Source organism: Palaemon carinicauda, chromosome 14, assembly GCF_036898095.1.
Source record: "Palaemon carinicauda isolate YSFRI2023 chromosome 14, ASM3689809v2, whole genome shotgun sequence".
NCBI lineage: Eukaryota > Metazoa > Arthropoda > Malacostraca > Decapoda > Palaemonidae > Palaemon > Palaemon carinicauda.
This window is the reverse complement of record NC_090738.1, coordinates 10,752,408-10,773,934: the sequence shown is the minus strand read 5'-3', so window position 1 is coordinate 10,773,934 and position 21,527 is coordinate 10,752,408. Positions and strand designations below refer to the sequence as shown.

The window sequence follows — 21,527 nt, the reverse complement described above, 5'->3', positions numbered from 1 at the left end:
GGCATAGTAACAACTGGTCTGTATCCTGTGTTACCTTATCAAGGGTGGAAAACTGAAATTCTCAAAATCTCTCATTGGTAGATGAAGGATTATGAGTCTAGCCACCAAGCCCGGTGCGAGGTTGCGAGACACCCCCCCCCCCATCCCTTAGAAGGGGTGACGTAAGACAGACCATGTAGCTCACTGACCCTTTTAGCCGAGGACAGAGGTACGAGGAAGACTGTTTTAAGGATCAGAAAGTAGCCTGAGGCCCTTGAGGGCTCATAGGGCAGACCCTTCAGGGAACGTAAGACACGTCTCATGGTGATGGTCTAATCTCAACTGGGGGGCAAGATCACTCAAAACTCCGAATCAACCAAGGTGATGTCTTCTTAGGCGGAGAGGTCAACCCCTTCTCAGTCTACAGATGAGGCTCAAGGCTGAGCGATAGCCCTTAATCGGCGAGACTGAGAGGAGCTTTTCCTCACTGAGGTACAAAAGGAAGTCTGGGAACTACTGATCCTTCCTTTTGAGAACCCAATTGCTCTACATGCTCGCTGTTGTAGCGGATAAGAAGTCCATTGTCTTGGCTCCAGCAGTTAGGACTTCCTGTAGGGACTGCCTGGAGTCTTGGTTTGACAAGTCCTCGTGGCTCGCGAGGTAGCTGACTGTATCAGACCACGTGTCATAGCCTCTCTAAGGCTGGAGCGTCAAGAGGTCGAGGAGACAGATGCAAATCGCCGAGGCATGAGATATTACACACAGTTCTTCGAGTCCTTAAATAGGAGGATTCTAAGTCCCTCGACGACAGCTCTCCCGAGGAATCCTCAGCTGCGCTAATTCTTCAAGTGTTATTACAGGTAAAAGTGGAGACGTGAGTAGCAGACAAACCTTATGTTTTACCCCTCGTATCTTTCTTATCGAAAGGGGAAGAACGGTAGAAGTCGGAGTGTCTGGAGGTAATGGCGAAGACCATTGACGAGAGTCGGAAGACACTGCTGTCATAAGAGTAAAACTTTTGATAACGCATAGCGCTAATTGCGTGCGTGCGCGGACACACTGTGCTAATTGTTACGAGAGCCCGACGACTCAGCGTAACTGAAACTCGAAGGTTCCAAGTCGTGTGAACTCGAAAGTCCGGCGCGACAGAGGCCTGAAGGACCCCTAAGGTCATGAGAACCTGTAGGATCAACATGACGAGAGTTCAAAGGCTCCCGATCACGCCCGCCGAAAGGGTAATCGTCACGAGACCCCGAGGGGTCAATGTGAGGAGAACCAGTAGGTTCAAAAAGACGTCTCCTTACAGCACGAGGGGGAGAACGTCAGGGTTGAAGATAACTCCTCCGCATGGTAGATTTGTTCTCCCGAAGGAGAAAGTCACTTAGGACAAGGCTCTTGCTCCGCCCCTGGAGGAGAACCAAAAGCATAAGGGGGAGGAGCGTGGATCAGCAAACTCCTACAAGTTACTCTCATGAATGGGAGGAAGGTTCTCTCGAAAGAGATCGCCTAAAACAAGCTTTCTCCCTGCTCTATGGGGAAAAGCGTAGGCGTAGTAACCTCTCTCTCGCACACGAGGGAGAAGTTCTCCCGAACGAGGATATTGCTTAAGGCAAGATTTCTCCCCGCTCTATGGGAAAAAGTGTAGGCGTAATAATTTCTCTCTCGTGAACAAGGGAGAAGTCTTCCCGAAGGAGGACATCGCCTAAGACAAGCTTTCTCCCAGTTCTATGGGAAAAAAAGCATAGGTGTAATAATCTTTCTCTTGCAAACGAGAGAGGAGTTCTCCCGAAGGAGGACATCGCCTAAGACAAGTTTTCTCCCAATTCTATGGGAAAAACGTAGGCGTAATAATCTCTCTCGCGAACGAGAGAGAAGTTCTCCCGAAGGAGGACATTACCCAAGGCAAGTTTTCTCCTAGTTTTATGGAAAAAACGTAGGCATAATCATCTCCTTCTCATGAACGAGAGAGAAGTCCTCCCGATGGGGGACATCGCCTGAGCCAAGCTTTCTCCCAGCCCTTAAGGGAAAAAAGTGTAGGCGTAATAATCTCACGTGAACGAGGGAGAAGTTCCCCCTGAAGGAGGAACAAGCCTTAGACTTGCTTTTTCTCCAGCTCAAGGGGAGAAAGCAGTCTTCGGGGACGAGATAGCAGAGGTAAAACTCATCGAGTTGTTTGCAACTCTTCACGAAGGAGGGAAGGTTGCTGAATGGCTGAAGTGGGGAAGCTTTCCCTCGGAAGGGGGTTGGTTCTCTCACGCAGCCCAATTCCAAGGAAGGTTATCACTCCCTCGTAAGGGGAGGTTCTCTAACCCCTGGAGGCGAACCTCTTGGCAGAAATCTATGTTTCCCAACAAGTTGATCAAGTTGCAGGTTGACAACGAGTGCTACCTCGTATCATGGGCAGCTCATGAGCTGCCACATGAAGCGCAGGATAACGAACAGAGCGGCCCAAGCCCTCGGCATTGCGTTCTACGTCGCTGCTATCTGGGGGTTTTCTTTTAGCCTCTCTAACACGTTTCCCCTTTCCCTCCTGCTTTCAACCAAAGAGAAGAAGTGCCGAACCCCTGCATCTTCTTCCGAGGCTTCTGAGAGACTTGTAATCCCTAACTCATTAGGGAGCAAAGGAACTGGGGAGGTTGTCCTGTCTGAAACACGAGAGCGAGGGATTGATCCCGCGAGTATATGACCGGAGATTTGCGTATGTAGCGCTAATTGCGTGCGAACACCTTGCGTGACGGGAGTCTGAAGACTCTGCCATAAGAGTAAAACTCTTGATGGTCATGGACGCAGTGTTGGTTGAGCGTACGCAAACACTTCGCACGACAAGAGTCCGAAGACTCTCTGTCATAAGAGTAAAACTCTTGGTGACTTGTTTCGAGAGAACCAGAAGGTTCAGCGTGATCGTGTGTGCCCCTAGAGGTTGTGTTGCGAGAACCTGAAGGGCCATAGCAACGGGAAAAGAAAGTTTCCCTTGTCACGCGACACCGAAGTGTCAGCGAGACTAAATGCACGAGCCCGAGGTTTCAGCAACTCGAGTTGCGAGAAAACGAAAGGATAGCGCACCGGGAAACCGAAGTTTCCTTGTCACGAGACCCTAAAGGGTCAGAGATCGAGAATTCGAAGGCGAGAGCGATCTTCTCTGAAGATAGGGAATGAAGCGAGGAGAAGCACTCTATCTGACTTTTCTAGAGCGAACGGAGACCCTCAAACTATTATGCGAAGAAGAGGGTTCGAGGTCAGGACGTGCTTTGCCCTTGGCCGCGCTCCTGGCTTCTTAGATGATCCCTCGCAAGAGAATGACGACAGCGAGGCAGAACGATGACGAGAGGGAGCGTTCTTCTAAGGTTTGTGGCAAGAGCGCATATAGTCTCGAGGCGAGACGTCTCGGGGAGAGAAAGAAGGCGAGAAAGAGCGAGAACGATGACGTCTCTTCCTATATCGCCTGTCTCTTCGGCGAGAATATCTAGGTGAAGGTGTAAACGGCCGCGCGGGAGTGTGTTCTCGCACGTCTGTGCCAGACGTAGGGCGTGCGCACGCAGGAGAAAGTTCCCTAGCGCGCGGGCGCACAGTGGATGCATACCGGGAGCGCGGGAGAATGTTGGCGCGCATCCCTAGGAGAGGATTCACGAGCGTGCGCGCATATTCTTGCGGATGTGCGCGGGAGAAGGCAGGTGCGTTGGTAAGCGCTGGCGCGCATGAGAAGGCAGCCTGGCTGACTTGTCAGAAGTCCTGCTATCAGTAGAAAGTTGGCGCGTAGGATGGTGCGCAGTATGGCGGGTAGGAGAGCGAGATGTTGGGCGTGTATGCGCACGTGCAGGAGAATGTTGGTGTGCGGAAGTGCGTCGGAGAGCACTGGCGCGCAGGAGAGCATCATTGCGCAGGTAGTTTGCGCGCAGGTGAGCGCATGGCGCATGATGGAGCTATGCTCTTGTCAGAGCGTATGCGCATGTTGGTGCGTACGCTCTTGATGACCTATATTAGGGTAAGGCGGAAGCGCTCTTCTTAAGTTTGAGACAAGCGCACTTAAAGTCTTGTGGCGAAACATCTCGTGAAGAGATAGAAGGCGAGGAAGAGCGAGAACGATTATGTCTCTTCCTATGTCGCCTGTGTCTAAGGTGAGAACGTCTAGGAGGAGTGTGAGTTCTCCTTTTCCTCTTCTCTCTCTCCCTCCTAGCCTAAAAAAGAGGGCGAGGACAATGAAGAGGAGGAGTAGGAACTGCGATGTCTACTTCTACACACTTGGCAGGGGGACCCTCAGAACACCTATGACCTCTGTAGCCAGGGCATAGGGAAAGAGGATCCACCTCCAGCGGCGACATAAAGGCTCCCGGAACACTTCCTCATAATAGAGGACATCACATTTAACAAAGAAAAAGAAAAAGGATTTATCAAAAAACCCAAAAAAGAAAGGCTAGTCTGCCAGGCAAATAAAGCAGGAGCAGCGGTGTTACCACTGCGACGGCTAGAATTCGATTGAAGGTAAACAGCAGCTACCAACCGGCGGTCCCCCACCACTAACAGGTGGGTAATTACCTGCCCGATCGTTAACGACTTTGTTAAGGTTTTTCTGCAGTATTTTCCAGCTCGCGCTATAGTAAAGAATGAGGGTTAGTATAAAGTGTAGGAACAACTAGTACTTGTATGGCAATTGTTACCTTGACCATTTCCTATGTAGCTCATTAAAATAAACATATTGTAATTACTTACTCCAAGATAACCACTTGTAGAGATTTTATTTCTAAGGTATCAGTTGCAAAACTTTACAAAGCTCTTTGGATTCAACTTTGATGAGATTGTCCTCTCTGTGATTTCACTTCAGCAAATGCCCTAGAATGATAGAAAATATTTTAGCAAACCACAAAATATTCACTGCGTCAGGAAAAAATAAATTACAAGTACTAAACACTTTTCAAAATTGGCAAAGACCAATGATGGCTCATAAATTATTTATAATCATGCCTTAATATGTAACTAGATAAAAATGCGTTACATGAAAATTATTATTGACAAACCGTCTTTAAAAGTTATCCTTCAGTAACAACCTATTTTCTACTTGTTTCATAGTTGCTTTAATAATACTTACCAAAAACCCTGAAAAAAATATTGGCATACAAGTAGCAAAAGCCATACCTCCAAGCCATTTTTGCACATGCACATACTATACTATTTTGATGCCAATTTTGAGCATCTTGAGCATTAATTCAAGCCTCCTGAAACAGCATCCTCTATGAATAGGTTTAATTTCCAATATAATAATCCTTTCATACGATACCATAGTCACAAATATACAGTACTGTATTAAACTAATGACAAGTTAATTTCTTCTTAGTTACAAAAGATTATACAGTGCATAGTAATGTACTAGACATACAATCAGTATGAACCAGTTTAAAGTGAATGAGTTGAGTAATGCAGAATTGCAACACAATTGTTGAAAGCCTCAAGGTATAATAGAAAAAAACTGACAATGATGCATTGCTATTATTTTACAAATGCTGTCCAACTGATATTAATAAAGCTTTTGAATCACAAGGTTGCTGTGGAATAAACCTTGTATAAATAACCCCAAAACAATCAAGACCAAAAACAAGATTGTCATAGAAATAAATCTATAACATTTCAAGACTTCATTTGCGAAGTATAGGATACTGTATTTCTTCAAGAACAAATTATGAAAATAACAACTATAATCAAAGTATCATCAACTACCTCTGGATATTTTACAACAAATTACATAAATGTTCAAAATTGAAAGCAGTAAAACATTGCTATCTGTCACACCTCTCCAGTGCCAGAAGACGAAGTTTAATTTCAATAAAACTATAGATATTCATCCTTAGCTTCCTATATTTCAAAGTTCCTTAAATCTTTAAGTTTTATATAATTATATTTTTCCTACCTATACAAACCTGTGTGATTTAATGGGGTCTCCTTCTGGTTTGGTTTTCAACAGCAAGACAATCAAAAGAAATCGGTAGATTACGTCATGTGTTGCTATGGGGAACTTCAGCTCATGAAATATCCCGCTTGGATCAAGCGTTCGCTCACAGCACTTCTGGTCAAAGACTTGCAGGGTGGCTGAGGCAAGAACTTTGGTTAATGACTTGGGTTTGTATAGCTAGGAAAAATATAAATTATCTAAAAATGACAAATTCGTAGATAATTTGTATTTTTCCTAACTATACAAACCTTAGCTATTTACATAGGGTAATTACTTCGGTGTAGCTGAATGACGAGCCATAAGAATCTTAACGAGGGTTTACTACCCCACCGCTAGTTAGCAGGGGTTAGGGAGGGATAGCTTGCTACCCCCCCCCTCACACACACTAGTGAGTGCTTCACTTTGCTTAGAGGTAGGACTTATCCCGGGGGACAGGGCTGGCAGGCAAATATGTGTAAATAGTTAAGGTTTGTATAATTAGGAAAAATACAAATTATCTACGAATTTGTCATTTGTTCCGTAACTGAAATATAACAAATTCGGAGATAATTTGTATTTTTCCTAACCATACAAACCTTAGCTTTTTACATTGGGTTTACCTTTCGGCGTAGCTGAAAGGACGAGCCAATAGTTTTTAACGAGGGTTAACTACCCCCGCTCTAGTTAGTGGGGGTAGGGGAGGGGATAGCTTGCTACCCCCCCACCCCCCCACCCCCACACCGGTGATTTGCTTCACTTCACTTAGAGGTAGGACTTGACTTGGGGGCCAGGGCTGGCAGACAATTATGTGTAAATAGCTAAGGTTTGTATGGTTAGGAAAAATAAAAATTATCTCCGAATTTGTCATTTGTTCCGTAACCGAAATACAAACCACGCTATTTACATTGGGCGACTTACCCCTTAGGAAGGGTGGAAAGTCCCCAGCCTTACTGACTTCGGCTTTGCCCGGGGACTCCGCCCCTCAGTGAGTAGCACTTGAGAGAAGGAGCCCCTGCACCTCACAAGTTCCTTGCTTCGCTAGGAATGAGTAGCCTACATAAGTTGTGTGTGGAGAAAAGTGTGACTCGTCCTATGAAGTTGACCTTGAGACCTTTCGATAGGAATCTAGGATAGGACGTTCCCTATACCACCTCGTCAGGGTATGGGGGACGCAACAGTATTAAGCTTAATACTAGGAGCACAAAGAAGGATGGGTTACCTGCAGAGGTCGAGGTCAGCTATGCGAAGACCAGGATGCTGCTTCAACAAAAGAGAGGGGAAAATGAAGAAAGAAGTAAGGGTCAGACATACTGTTTCATTCACGCAGACTAAGACCGGGTAACAACGCCCTCAACCTACTGCTACTTGTCCATAAAGGAGCCTGAGGTTAGACCAGCTGTTGTGCAGCCACCACAGGGCCGATAGAAAATGTATCGAGGCTCCTGTGAGTCACGTCCTGCAGGTAGTAGGCTGTGAAGGTCGTCTGACGCTTCCAGACTCCAGCTTGAAGCACCTATGTCACAGAGAAGTTTCTCTTGAAGGCCAGGGGCGTAGCAACACCCCTGACATCGTGTGCCCTAGGGCGACGTGACGGAGGAGGGTCTGGATTCAAGGCATGGTGGATAACCCTTCGAATTCAAGCCGAGATGGTGTTCCTGGTGACCCTCCTCTTCGTCCTGCCTGTGCTTACAAACAATGCTCGCACTTGAGGACGACCTGCAGCTGTTCTCTTCAAGTAGTACCTCAGAAAACCTCACTGAACATAGTAGCAGCTGGTCTGGGTCGCTTGTTACAGAGCGGAGACTCGCGATCCTGAAAGAGTCGAACCGAGGATCCGGCACCCCAGGATTCTGAGTCTTGGCAACAAACTCAGGGACGAACCTGAACGTTACCTCCCCCCATCCCCTTGAATGGGCGATGTCGTACGAGAGACCATGAAGTTCACTAACCCGCTTGGCCGAAGCCAAAGCCAGCAGGAAAGCCGTCTTCCAAGACAGGTGGCGATCGGAGGCCTGGCGTAATGGTTCGAAGGGAGGTCTCTTAAGAGCCCTGAGGACCCGAACCACGTTCCAAGGAGGAGGTCTCACTTCCGACTGGGGGCAGGTAAGCTCATAGCTACGTATGAGTAAAGAGAGTTCCAGCGAGGAAGAAATGTCCACGCCTTTCAGCCTGAAGGCCAAGCTTAAGGCTGAGCGATAGCCTTTCACTGCCGAGACAGAAAGCCGCATTTCCTCCCGCAGATATACGAGGAACTCCGCTATTGCTGGAATAGTGGCATCGAGTGGAGAGATACCCCTCCCACAACACCAACCACAAAAGACTCCCTCAGAGGACTTTCGCAGGTGCTGAGACATTCTCTCTGCAACCTGTTGCGAAAAGCCTCTCTCCGTGAGGAGACGCTGGACAGTCTCCAGGTGTGAAACCGAAGCGAGGCCACGGCCTTGTGAGGGATGTTGGAGTGGGGTTGTCCGAGAAGCTCGTGTTGTGGAGGAAGTTCTCTCGGGAGCTCCGTCAGGAGCTGCAGAAGGTCCGCGTGATGCCATAGCGGAGCTACCAGAGTCATTGAACAGTTGACCGATAGTCTGGTCCTGTTGAGCACCCATCTCATCAGACAGAACGGTGGGAAGGCGTACACGTCGATGTTGTCCCACCATTGCTGGAAAGCATCTTGCCAGAGAGCCTTGGGGTCCGGGACTGGGGAGCAGTACAGAGGCAGCTTGAAATTCAACGCTGTCGCGAACAGGTCCACGGTCGGGGAACCCCACAAAGTCAGGACTTTGTTGGCTATCTGAGGATCCAAAGACCACTCGGTACTCACTATCTGCGAGGCCCTGCTCAGACTATCGGCGAGCACATTCCTCTTGCCATGAATGAAGCGAGCTGATAGTGTTATCGAGTGGACTTCGGTCCACCTCAGAATCTCTACTGCAAGATGGGATAGCTGCTGCGAAAAAGTGCTTCCCTGCTTGTTGATATAAGCCACTACCGTGGTGTTGTTTCTCATCACCACCAAGGAATGACCCGCCAGGGTCCGTTGGAACTGTTAAAGAGCCAGAAAGACGGCCTTCAACTCTAGCAGGTTGATGTGCAGGCACTTTTCTGACTCTGACCAAAGGCCAAAGGCCTGAGGTCCTTTGGTTCAGAACGTGCGCGCCCCACCCTTCTTTTGACGCGTCCAAAAACAGTGTCAATTCCAGGGGGAGGACGAGAAGACTCACCCCCTTTCGCAGGTTCTCGTCGACCAGCCACCACCGCAGGTCCGTCCGTTCCAAAGATCCTATTGGGACCTGAACGTCCGGGGAATCGGATCCTTGATTCCACCAGGACTTGAGCCGCCACTGCAGGGATCTCATCCTGAGGCGGCCGTTTGGAACCAGACGAGCCAGGGAGGACAAGTGACCTAAGAGACGCAACCACGATTGGGCGGGAAGCTCTTCTTGCCTGAGGAAGGGTTCCGCCACCCTCCTCAGCCTTGCTATCCTGTCGTCTGATGGAAAGGCTTTGTGGAGATTGGGGTCTATCAGCATGCTTAGATAAACCAGTCGTTGGGAGAGCTGCAAAGAGGACTTCTCGAGGTTTACCACGATCCTCAGATCCTGGTAAAGACCTAGAAGCCTGTCCCAGTGCCGAAGAAGGATTGACTCTGAGTCTGCTATGATCAGCCAGTCGTCCAGATAACGAAGGAGACGGATGCCGTTCCTGTGCGCCCAAGATGAAATAAGGGTGAACACACTGGTGAACACCTGAGGTGCTGTGGAGAGACCGAAACACAGCACCTTGAACTGGTAGATCTTGTCGTCTAGGCAGAATCTCAAGTACTTCCTGGAAGATGGATGGATTGGGATCTGGAAGTATGCGTCCTTTAGATCCAGCGTGCACATGAAGTCTTGTGGTCTCACAGCAAGTCTGACCGTGTCCGCTGTCTCCATGCTGAACCGAGTTTGCTTGACAAACCCGTTCAGAGCCAAGAGGTCGATGACAGCTCTCCAGCCTCCAGACGCCTTCTTCACAAGAAAGAGTCGACTGAAGAAGCCTGGGGAGCTGTCGACGACCTCCTGTTGAGCATCCTTCTTGAGCATGGTCTGGACTTCTGCCCGAAGGGCTAGCCCCTTTACCAATCCCATGGCATAGGAGCTCAACGACACTGGATTCGCTGTCAGGGGAGGTTGAGATGGTATGAACGGGATGCGATAGCCTTGGCCGATCACCGAAACCGTCCAAGCATCGGCCCCGCGTTGCTGCCACCTGTGCACGCAACGTCGAAGGCAACCCCCCCCCCAGGTGGACACGCAGGGGGATTGCCACTTGTAGTGTTTGCGGCTGCGGCCGCTCCCTCTAGAAGTCTTGCTTCCCCTGGAGGACTTACCGCCCCTCTTGACCTTGGCTGGAAAGGGCGGGGGCTTAGACACCACTTATCTTGACCTTGGCTGGAAAGGGCTGGGGCTTAGACACCACTTTCTTAGCTGCCGGTGCCGGCTTCGGTGCCTTACGAGGCTGCTGCTGCTGCTGCTGTTGCTGCGGAGCTGGAGGCTTATAGGGCCGAGCTGTAAGGGCCCTATGGAGGAGGGAGTCCTGGCTAGATTTCCTCCACCTCTCAGCCGTTCGCTCCATATCCTGTGGCTCCAACAGATTCTCCCCAAGGAGGGAAGCATATCTGAGCCTACAGACATCCACGGCGGGGACCTTCGGGTGGAACCTCTCGGTCACCGCATCGCACCGCTTCAATACCGAGTTGACCCACAGGGTGGTGACCTAGTGCGCCAGTAACTCGATGGAGCGGGTGCCCAAGAGTAAGAAGGTCTCCAGGCCCTTCCTATTGGTCTCCTTAGACAAGTCCTCGGAGCGCAATAGGATGCCCAGAGTTCCTAGCCAAAAGTCAAGCCACGAAGTGGCCTGCATGGCGCACTTCGCGACCTTCTCATGGCTCAGGATCTCCGATGCCGAGAACGATACCTGATAGGCGGAGAGCTTCTCGAAAGGAACTCCCTTAGCCAGCTCTTCTACGGAGTGATCGAGAAGAAGAGCGGGACTAGACTCACCAAAGATCTCAAAATACCTCCTCTGCTGGAGACGAGGAGGTGGGATGAGTTTGTTCCCGGCAGAGGAACGACTGGAGGAGGCAAGAATTGCGAGTTGGGCATTGGCCCTGGCTCTGGCACTCTTCAATCCCCGAGACCAGGGCAGAGCCGCACTGGTCTTAGGGGCCTTCTGAACATCGAACACTTGGTCCAGGACCGTGTCCTTGCCTTCTCGGGGGGCGATCACGGGATTCATGAACCCGTTGAGTTGCCTCATCAGGCTCAGGACCTGCCAAAAGGCATGTTCAGATTCCTGCTGGTCTCCTCCTTGCAGGCTGGCAGCCAAGTCTCCCGTCCCCGGAATCTCTTCCTGGGGCGAAGCGTGGACGTTCTCCTGGGGAGCAGCGGGTTCCTGGCGAATCCTTGAAGACAATTTCGGGATGGTCTTGGAGTCCTTGGGTTCCCTCCTGGGAGGGATACAGGATCCCAACAAAGAGGTTCGGAGAGCACCTTCTGCGCGAGACGATTCTCCTCCATGAAGAGAGGGAGACTATCACCTCACTAGACTCACCCGAGGACGGAAAAGCCTCGTCCACGGGAGAAGGAGAAAATGCCTGCGAAGGGGATGGGGCCTTCCCGACAGACCTCTTAGGAACCAACTTCTCCCTGGGGGAAGTCACCACGAAGTCCACTCCTCTCCTTCTCTTCAGCGGAGGCGAGGCAGTCGTTGGCTTGTGACCCTGATCGGCGAGTGCTGGCTTCATAGCCTTCACTAACGCCCGCATCAGAGGACCAAACCAAGTCTGTCGCTCCACGGACGAAGAGTCCGAAATCCCCGCTGGAGGGAAGGGGATCGGGCGATCCTTCGGAGTGGACACCACTGGACCTGCCTGAAAAGGAAAAGGGGCAGAAAGACGCACTGACCTCTCTGAAGTATCTTCCCTGTCCTGCACAAGAGCCCTGCGCTTTGGTGGAGGCGATCCTGAGCGCGGTTTGGCGACACGCGTTCCTGCTGCTGTCACGGGCTGCGAAATTCGGCGCGAACGGTGGTTGCGCGTAGGCGAACGGTCGCGCGGGCGAGCGGTCGCGCGGGCGAGCGGTCGCGCGGGCGAGTGGTCGCGCGGGTGTGCAGGCAAGCCGTCGTGCGGGCGCACAGGCGAGTGGGCGCGAGGGCGCGAGGCCGTACAGGCGAACGAGCGCGTGGGCGAGCCGGTGAACGAACGAACGCGTTGGCGAGGGAGCGTGTTGACGCGCGGGCGAGCACGAACGTTCCGAAGATCGCTGACGACGCTGGTCAGGAGACCTGTAGCGCATGGGAGAGCGATTGCGAGCAGGCGATCGGTGGTGCGCTGGTGAACGCTGGCGCGCAGGCGAGCGATGGCGTGTTGGCGCATGGTGACGCGTTGGCGAGCGATAGCGCGTAGATCGCGTAGGCGAACGACCGCGCGAGGGCGAGCTAACAGAGGGCGACCCATGTCCTTCCAGATCTTCTGGGCAACGGCGCGTTGGAGAACGCTTGCGCGCAGGTGATAGGTCACGCGGGCGGTCTGGAGATTGCCGATGTTCAGGTGATCGCTGACGCGCAGGAGAACGCTGATGCGCAGTAGAACGCTGACGAGCAGGCGATTGTTGAATCGTCTGTGATCGCTGGCGAGCAAGAGGGCGACGCGTGGAATCCTGTGAGGGAACAGTTGGCGCGGGGTGCATAGGCGAACGTTCACGAACAGGAAGAGGAGGCGCGTGGGCGTATGTGCGTTTTAGAAACGCGATGGAGAACGCGAGCGATGTTGTGCAGGAACAAGCTGAGGATCGCGAGGGCGCTAACGAGACCGATGGCGCGCGGGGCGCACAACAGGAACTGCAGGATATTCGAGACCACAGAGGAGCGCTGGCGAGCAGTGGGGCGATGGTCCTCAGAAGAGTGCTGACGGTCAGAAGAGCACTGACGAGCAGGAGAGCGCCTGTGCGCTAACACTGCAGAAGGGCGAGCAGGGGGAGGCTGGCGCGCTGGGCGCTCAACAGGAACAACAGGTTGAAGGATGTCCTCAGGAGAGCGCTGGCGAGAAGAGGGGCGATCATCAGGAGAGCGCTGGCGAACAGGAGAGCGCTGGCGAACAGGAGAGCGCTGGCGAACAGGAGAGCGCCTGTGCGCTAACACTGCATGCGCAAGGGAAGAATCCCTTTGCCCCGAAGGGACCGTTGCCCGTCGGGTGACGAGGTCAGGCTGCTGAACATCTGCCCCAGAAGTAGAAGGTCTGGAAGGCGTAGGAGACCGATCCCAGAGAGGTCTAAGGAAGCTGGAGCTGCAGGCTGTTTACGGCGAGGAGTGTCCCCTTCGGAGGAAGAAGGAGAAGATCCAAAAAGGCGCCTCTTAACACCCTTATAAGGAGACGGGAGGTCCTTGTGACGCAGCGGACGGTGAACCTTACAGCGAAGGCGGCCACGAGGAAGATCGTCAGGACCATCAGTCCTCCGAAGGGGAGTCTCAGTCAAAGCACTCCCCTTAGAAGGAGGCTGGACAGCAGAAGAGCCCGCGGGACCCCCTTCCCCCTTCGAAGGATGTACGGAAGGGGGAGGAGAGCCGTCAGCACCAACATCCACAACTGCACCTGCAGAGGATCGACCCGCCCCGTCGGAAGCCTCTGTCACCACGACGTCGACGATAGACAGAGGGTCTACCTCTGCTATCACCGGCGACTGCTTAACAGCGGCCCCTAACTGGACAAGGTCAATTAGGGCTACCCTGGAGGGCAGGCCCTTAAGCCCCAGGGAAGCCCGAATCTGAAAAAGATCATCGTTAGACAAAGATTCATCAATAACCTCCCCCGGAGGAGGAGGAGGAACCGCCCTGCTATGGGAGGCGACGCCCTCTCTCCCAACCCAAGGTCGGGAAACAGAACTAGGGCCTGCGCTCCCACTCGGCCGACTCTCCTTAGGAGCCGAACGAGGGGGAGATTCGGAGGAGGTTTGGGCGGAGAAAGAAGTCCCGAGAACCTTCCTCCTTCAAGGCAACCCCGGAAGGAAAACGGTCTCTCTTGGACTACTTCTTACGCCAGCAGACAAACCTCTCCCACTGAGAGGCAGACCACTCCCTGCACTCACTACACGTATTTTCCTGATCACAGCGTCGGCCTTGACACTGTGGGCAAAGGGTGTGAGGATCAGTGTCCACGGCCGACATAAAAGTACCACAAGGGCGGCCGGCAATTCCAGGGCACTTGCGCATAGCGAACAATAAGGTGGTCAACTTCTAACACACACACACACAAACTGAAAGAAAAAGCAGAAAAAGATTAAAGGCTGTCAACGAGGACGATGGACAGACACGTCTGTTCATCGCCGGAGCCAAAAGTGAAGTGAAGCAAATCACCGGTGTGTGTGTGTGGGGGGGGGGGGGGGTTAGCAAGCTATCCCTTCCCCTACCCCCGCTAACTTGCGCGGGGGTAGTTAACCCTCGTTAAAAACTATTGCCTCATCATTTCAGCTACGTCGAAAGGTAAACCCAATGTAAATAGCGTGGTTTGTATTTCGGTTACGGAACAAACAAACCACGCTACTGTATTTACATAGGGTGACTCAACCCTTAGGAAGGGCGGTAAGTCCCTGCCATACTGGCTTTGGCTTTGCCAGGGGACTCCATATTCGAGTGTTTACGTACTCAGACAATAAGGAGTCCCTGCTCCTCGCTAGCATGCTGTGAAACTGCTGTGGCCTACGTAAGCTGTGTGCGAAGGTGAAAAAGTGACTCGTCCTAGGAAGTTGACCTGGAGTTCTTCAGATGGAAATCTAGGCTAGGACTCTCCCAATACCACCTCGTCAGGGTATGGGGACATGACAGTATTACACTTAATACTAGGAACACAAGGAAGCATGGTTTACCTGCAGTGGTTTGAGGTCAGCTGTGCAGAGAACCCAGGATGCTGCTTTCTCCAAGGGAGGAGAGGATGAAGAAAGGAATAAGGCCAGACATACCTTTTCATTCACGCAGACTAAAACCGGGTAACAATGCCCTCAACCTTCTGCTACTTGTCCATTAAGGAGCCTGAGGTTTAGACCAGCTGTTGTGCAGCCACCACAGGGTCGATAGAAAATGTATCGAGCCTCCTGTGTGTCACGTCATGCAGGTAGTGGGCTCTGAAGGTGGTCTGACGCTTCCACATCCCAGCTTGCAGGACCTGCGTCACTGAATAATTTTTCTTGAAGGCCAGGGACGTAGCTATGCCCGACATCATGCGCTCTAGGGCAACATGACGGAGAAGGGCCAGGAATCAAGGCTAGGTGTATTACCTTGCGAATCCAGGCTGAGATGGTATTCTTGGTGACTCTTCTCTTCATTTTCCTAGTGCTCACGAACAAGGCTTGCACCTGGGGACGAACTGCAGTTGTTCTTTTAAGATATAACCTCAGACTCCTTACTGGGAAAAGTAGGAGATGGTCTGGGTCATCTGTTACAGAATGAAGACTCGAAACCTGGAAAGAGTCGAATCGAGGGTACGTCACTCCCGGATTCTGAGTCTTGGCAACAAACTCAGGGACGAATCTGAACGTTACCTCCCCCCATCCCCTTGAACGGGTGATGTCGTATGAGAGACCATGTAGTTCGCCGACTCGCTTGGCCGAAGCCAAGGCTAGTAGGAACAACGTCTTCCAAGTAAGGTGGCGATCTGAAGCCTGGCGTAATGGTTCGTAGGGAGGTCTCTTTAGAGACATGAGAACTCGAACCATGTTCCATGGAGGTGATCTCACTTTCGACTGAGGGCAAGTAAGTTCATAGCTTCATATGAGAAGAGAAAGTTCCAGCGAGGAAGAAATGTCCACTCCTTTGAGCCTGAAGGCAAGACTTAAGGCTGAGCGATAGCCTTTCACTGCCGAGACTGAAAGGCGCATTTCCTCCCGCAAATACACGAGGAACTTCGCTATTGCTGGAATAGTGGCATCGAGTGGAGAGATACCCCTTCCACGACACCAACCACAGAAAACTCGCCACTTCGCCTGGTAGACCCCTGCGGATGACTTGCGCAGGTGTCCAGACATCCTGTTCGCAACTTGTTGCAAAAGTCCTCTCTCATTGAGGAGATGCTGAATAGTCTCCAGGTGTGAAGCTGAAGCGAAGCTGAAGCGAAGCTACGGCTTTGTGGAAGATGTTGGAGTGTGGTTGTTTGAGTAGCTCGTGATGTGGAGGGAGTTCTCTCGGAGGCTCCGTAAGGAGTTGCAGAAGGTCCGGGAACCACTCTGCGTGATGCCATAGCGGAGCTATGAGGGTCATTGATAGATTGACCGATATTCTGGTCTTGTTAAGTACCCTCCTCATCAGACAGAACGGGGGAAAGGCATACACATCGATGTTGTCCTATCGTTGTTGGAAGGCATCTTGCCAGAGAACCTTGGGATCCAGGATTGGGGAGCAGTAAAGCGGGAGCTTGAAGTTCAATGCTGTAGCAAACAGATCCACAGTTGGGGAACCCCACAAAGTCAGGACTTTGTTGGCTATCTGAGGATCGAAAGACCACTCGGTACTCACTATCTGCGTCGCTCTGCGCAGACTGTCGGCGAGTACATTCCTTTTGCCCGGAATGAAGCGAGCCGCTAGTGCGATCGAGTGGACTTCGGACCATCTTAGTATCTCTACTGCAAGATGGGATAGCTGTTCTGAAAAGGTACCTCCCTGCTTGTTGATATAAGCCACCACTGTGGTGTTGTCGCTCATCACCACCACAGAGTGACCCGCCAGGACTTGATGGAACTTCTTTAGTGCCAGGAATATGGCCTTCATTTCTAGCAGGTTTATGTGAAGGTACTTTTCTGATTCTGACCACAGGCCTGAGGTCCTGTGGTTCAGAATGTGGGGCCCCCACCCTTTCTTTGATGCGTCCGAAAACAACATCAAGTCCAGGGGAGGACGAGAAGATCCACTCCCTTTCGTAGATTCTCGTCTGCCACCCACCACTGGAGGTCTGTCTGTTCCGGCTGACCCATAGGGATCAGTGTGTCCGGGGAATTGTGTCCTTGAATTCCACCGGGACTTGAGTCGCCACTGGAGAGATCTCATTCTGAGGCGACTGTTGGGAACCAGACGGGCCGAGGAGACGTAGCCACGCCTGGGCTGGAAGTTCTTCTCATGTGAGGAAAGGTCTTGCGACCTTCCTCAGACTTGCTATCCTGTCGTCTGATGGGAAGGCTTTGTGGAGATTGGTGTCTATGACCATGCCTAGATATACCAGTCTCTGAGAGGGCTGCAGAGAGGACTTCTCGAGGTTTACCATGATCCCTAAATCTTGGCAAAGTTCGAGAAGCTTGTTTCGGTGGCGAAGAAAGGTTGCCTTCGAGTCTGCTAGGATCAGCCAGTCGTCCAGATAACGGAGGAGACGGATGCCGATCCTGTGAGCCCATGATGAAATCAGGGTGAACACCTTGGTGAACACCTGAGGAGCTGTGGAGAGACCGAAGCACAGCACCTTGAACTGGTAGATCTTGTTGTCTAAGCAAAATCTTAAGTACTTCCTTGAAGACGGATTGACTGGAATCTGAAAGTATGCATCCTTCAGGTCCCGTGTACACATGAAATCTTGTGGACTCTCTGCAAGCCTGACCGTGTCTGCCGTCTCCATGCTGAACAAAGTCTGTTTGACAAACCCGTTTAGTGTTGAGAGGTCGATGACTGGTCTCCAGCCTCCAGACACCTTCTTTACAAGAAAGAGTCGACCGTAGAAACCTGGGGACCTGTCCACAACCTCTTGGAGAGCGTCCTTCTTCAACATGGTCTGGACTTCTGCCCGGAGGGCCTGCCCCTTTACCGATCCCATGGTAAGGGAGCTCAATGACACTGGATTCGCTGTTAGGGGAGGTAGAGATGTTGTGAACGGGATGCGATAACCCTGACCGATCACGGAAATCGTCCAGTTATCTGCCTCGAGTTGCTGCCACCTTGTCGCGCCAACTTTGTAGGCATCCCCCCACTGATGGACATGCAGGTGGACTGCCAATCCTAGCGTTTAGGCCTCTGCCGCTTCCTCTAGGATTTTTACCTCCCCTGGAGGACTTCTTGCCCCTTCTGCCCTTGGCAGGAAAGGGCTTAGACACCTTCGGCTTTGCTGCTGTTGCCTTCTTTGTGTCCTTAGCTGGACGAGGCTGCTGGGCTGCTGGAGGTTTGTAAGGCCTCAATGTTAGGGCCTTGTGGATGAGGGAGTCCCGATTGGACTTCCTCCACCTCTCAGCGGCTAGCTCCACGTCCTTAGGCTCAAACAGACTCTTACCGAGAACGGAAGAGTGTCTGAGCCTGCTAACGTCGGAACTGGGGACCTTCTGGTGAAACCTCTCGGCCACTGCGTCCCGTCGTTTGAGAATCGTGTTGGCCCACAAGCTCGAGACTTGGTGGGCCAGAAACTCAATGGTAAGAGTGCCTGAGAGCAAGAATGTCTCCAGTGCCTTCCTGATACTTTCTTTGGACAAATCCTCAGAAGGTACCAGGATGCCCAAAGACCCCAGCCAGATGTCAAGCCACGAAGTTGCCTGCATGGCTCACTTCGCCACCTTCTCCTGGCTTAGGATCTCAATTGCAGAATAGGACACCTGCCGGTTGGAGTCTCTCTCTAGAGGCACTCCCCCAGCGAGTTCTTCCACGGAATGGTAAACTGGAAGACCCAAACAACTCTCCTCTAAGATCTCAAAGTACCTCCTCTGATGGACTCGAGGAGGAAGGAGGAGCTTGTTACCGGCGCTGGATCTATTGGAGGAGGCAAGCTCAGAGAGCTGGCCCTCGACCTTGTCTCTGGCACTCTTCATCCCCTGTGACCAGGGCAAAGCTGCACTGGCCCTAGAGGGTTTCTGGGTGCCGTAGATTCGGTCCAGGACCGTATCCTTTCCCTCACGAGGAGGAATCTCTGGGTCTGGAATCCCGTTGAGGTTCCTCATGAGGGTCAGAACTTGCCAGAACCCATGTTCTGACTCTTGGTACTCTCCTCCTGAAGGACTGGCAGCAAAGTCTCCCGTCCCCAGTGGCTCTTCCTGGGGAGACTTGCGGACGTTCTCCGAAGGTCTATCTGGTTCCTGTCTGATCCTTGTCGAAGACTTAGGGACAGTCTTCGAGTCCTTCGGTTCCCTCCTGGGAGGGATACAGGACTCCAGTAACGATGGATGCAAGACTTTCCCCACCTCTGTACGAGAAGACTTCTCAGGAAGAGGCGGAGTTTCCCCCATTGGTGCGATGGGGGAATGGACCGGCTTTTCTGACTCTCCTGAGGATGGGTAATATTCATCCGCAGGGGAGGGAGAGAAAGTCTGAGGGGGGGAAGGAGCCTTGCGCCAAGGATTTGCGAGGAGACAGGATAGCCCTCGGAGAAGTTACCACGCAGGGGACTCCTCTCTTCCTCTTCAGGGGGAGGAAGCTGCCACCGATTTGTGACCCAAGTCAGAGAGAACAGGCTTCATAGCCTGCATAAGAGCTCTGACTATGGTGCCAAACCAGGGCTGCTGGCTGACAGTCGCGCTGTCAGACACTCCCTCTGGAGGGAAGGGGATTGTTCGATCCCTTGGAGGAGTCGACAAACGAGGGTTCGCCTGATGAGAAGCTGAAAAAGAAGAAGTGTCCTTAGACCTGTCCGGAAACCTCCCTTCCTCCGGTGAGCGCGCTGTTCTGCGCTTGCGGGCAGGGGAACGAAACGATGACCTGTCCGCCTGAAGCCCCGTTGCAACTCGTGCGTGATCGCATTGGCGATCGGGGCGCTGATCACGCTGGTGATTGTGTGATGAGCCCTGTTCTGGGTCGCACGTGAAAGAATAGTGTTCAGCGTGCGAGACTTAGGGCGCGGGTGAGCAGGAGAAGGCGGGAGCACGTGGGCGCGGGCGCGCGTAGATGGCGAGGGTGTGTGGCGCACAGGAGCTGGTTTATGAGGCGGGGTTGAAGGTTGGATGCGAGGGCGCGCAGTAACCTGATGTGGTACTGGTGGGCGCGAGTGCGCAGCAGTACGTGGGCGCGTGTCTGTAAAGACAGGGCGAGGGCGCGATTGCGCAGCTTCGTGACAGCGCGAGGGTGAGTTTGCGCGCAGGCGAGCGCTGCGTAGATTGCGCAGGTGCCTTAGGCGATCGTGAGATAGCTGGGCGCGCATATCGCGCATCAGGATGTGGGCGCACAGGTGTGCGCTGTTGCGATGGGCGTGCAGGGGGGGGGGGTTAGCAAGCTACCCCTCCCTACCCCCCACTAACTAGTGTTGGGGTAGTAAACCCTCGTTAAAATTCTTATGGCTCGTCATTCAGCTACCCCAAAGTAATTACCCTATGTAAATACAGTAGGGTCCCGAATTATGCGAGAATTTGGTCGATTAATGACCTCGTGTAAATGGAAAATCGCGAATTTCGAAACACACAACTAACAGAAATAATTCCATTGTGGCCATGGCAACCAGCAATTTGCCTATTCAAATGTGTTTACTTACTATTTCCAATACTTTCTTTGTACTATACTGTATTTCTTTATAATATCAAATTGTTTTTGTAAATAAATAAAACATTTAATATACTTTAAAGTTCTAATAACTTGAAAATTATAACCAGGATAGGTGAAAACACCATATATTTCCCGTTACAACACAACCCAAAATACAGACAAATTTTAATGTTTGTCATATCTATTGTATAATACAACTGGTGAATAGCAAAACCATCACTCTATAGACTAGCTTGTTGTATGATTGAAAATCCAGAATTATCAAAATAAAGGCGATTTTATATCATGCGTTTCCTAAACACGCTAAAAAGCAGAATAGAAAACGACAACCAATGTTTTGTTTACGTTTAACTCTGATCACAACGAAGAAACAGACGCATTTATACATCTGTGTTTTTGAATTGACAGCAATTTTACCAAGTATAGATTATATGTTGAATTTGTTATTATCAATGTTCTAATTATTTTTTATTAGAACTTTCAAATAAATGAAATGAATGCCATTTATGAAATGTTTTTCTTTATGATGCCGCCTGAAACGGAAACCTTCCATTTGTTTACGCTCCATCTTCGATCATAATAAACAAACGAATGCATTAAACACACATGATCTAAGTCATAACTAATGATATTACAAACATTTAGTAAACATTATGTTATTACAAATATTTCACTTACCGTATCCATATAAATTCCTAAATTCGTAGCAAAGCTGGAAATTTTTTTTTCCTTATGCGTTTAATCCACAATAGCAAACTGCCGCTAATGACAGAGTGATAACTTACGATAATTCTAAACTGTTACGAAAGATAATTGTCCTTTCCATATCCAAAATACTTTTCCTAACTTCAGTTATAAGTCAACTTGTACCCACCTCAATTATGGATCCATATGCAAAAAAGGTAAAAGAAGAAAGTACTAGGCCTAATTTTAAAGTCACCGAACAATTAGGTTACCGCTATAACGTTCGATATGAGAGAGAGAGAGAGAGAGAGAGAGAGAGAGAGAGAGAGAGAGAGAGAGAGAGAGAGAGAGAGAGAGAGAGAGAGGGATGGTTTTAAAGTACTAAACAATAAATATGATAGGTTATAACACATTGGTGTTTATGTAATATTAACTGTATAGATGGTTTGAATAAGTTAAGAAATGGTGTAAACAATTCTTTGTT

At 50.9% G+C, this 21,527-nt stretch overlaps 1 long non-coding RNA gene across 1 annotated transcript in view; it reads right to left on the bottom strand.

The window, feature by feature from the left end:
• Nucleotides 1-21,527, bottom strand: part of LOC137653095 (uncharacterized) — a 62,343-nt gene that overhangs the window by 10,776 nt on the left and 30,040 nt on the right. The window contains exon 2 of the long non-coding RNA XR_011046388.1: nucleotides 4,687-4,806. This is a non-coding gene — a long non-coding RNA (uncharacterized lncRNA). The remainder of the gene's footprint in view (nucleotides 1-4,686; nucleotides 4,807-21,527) is intronic.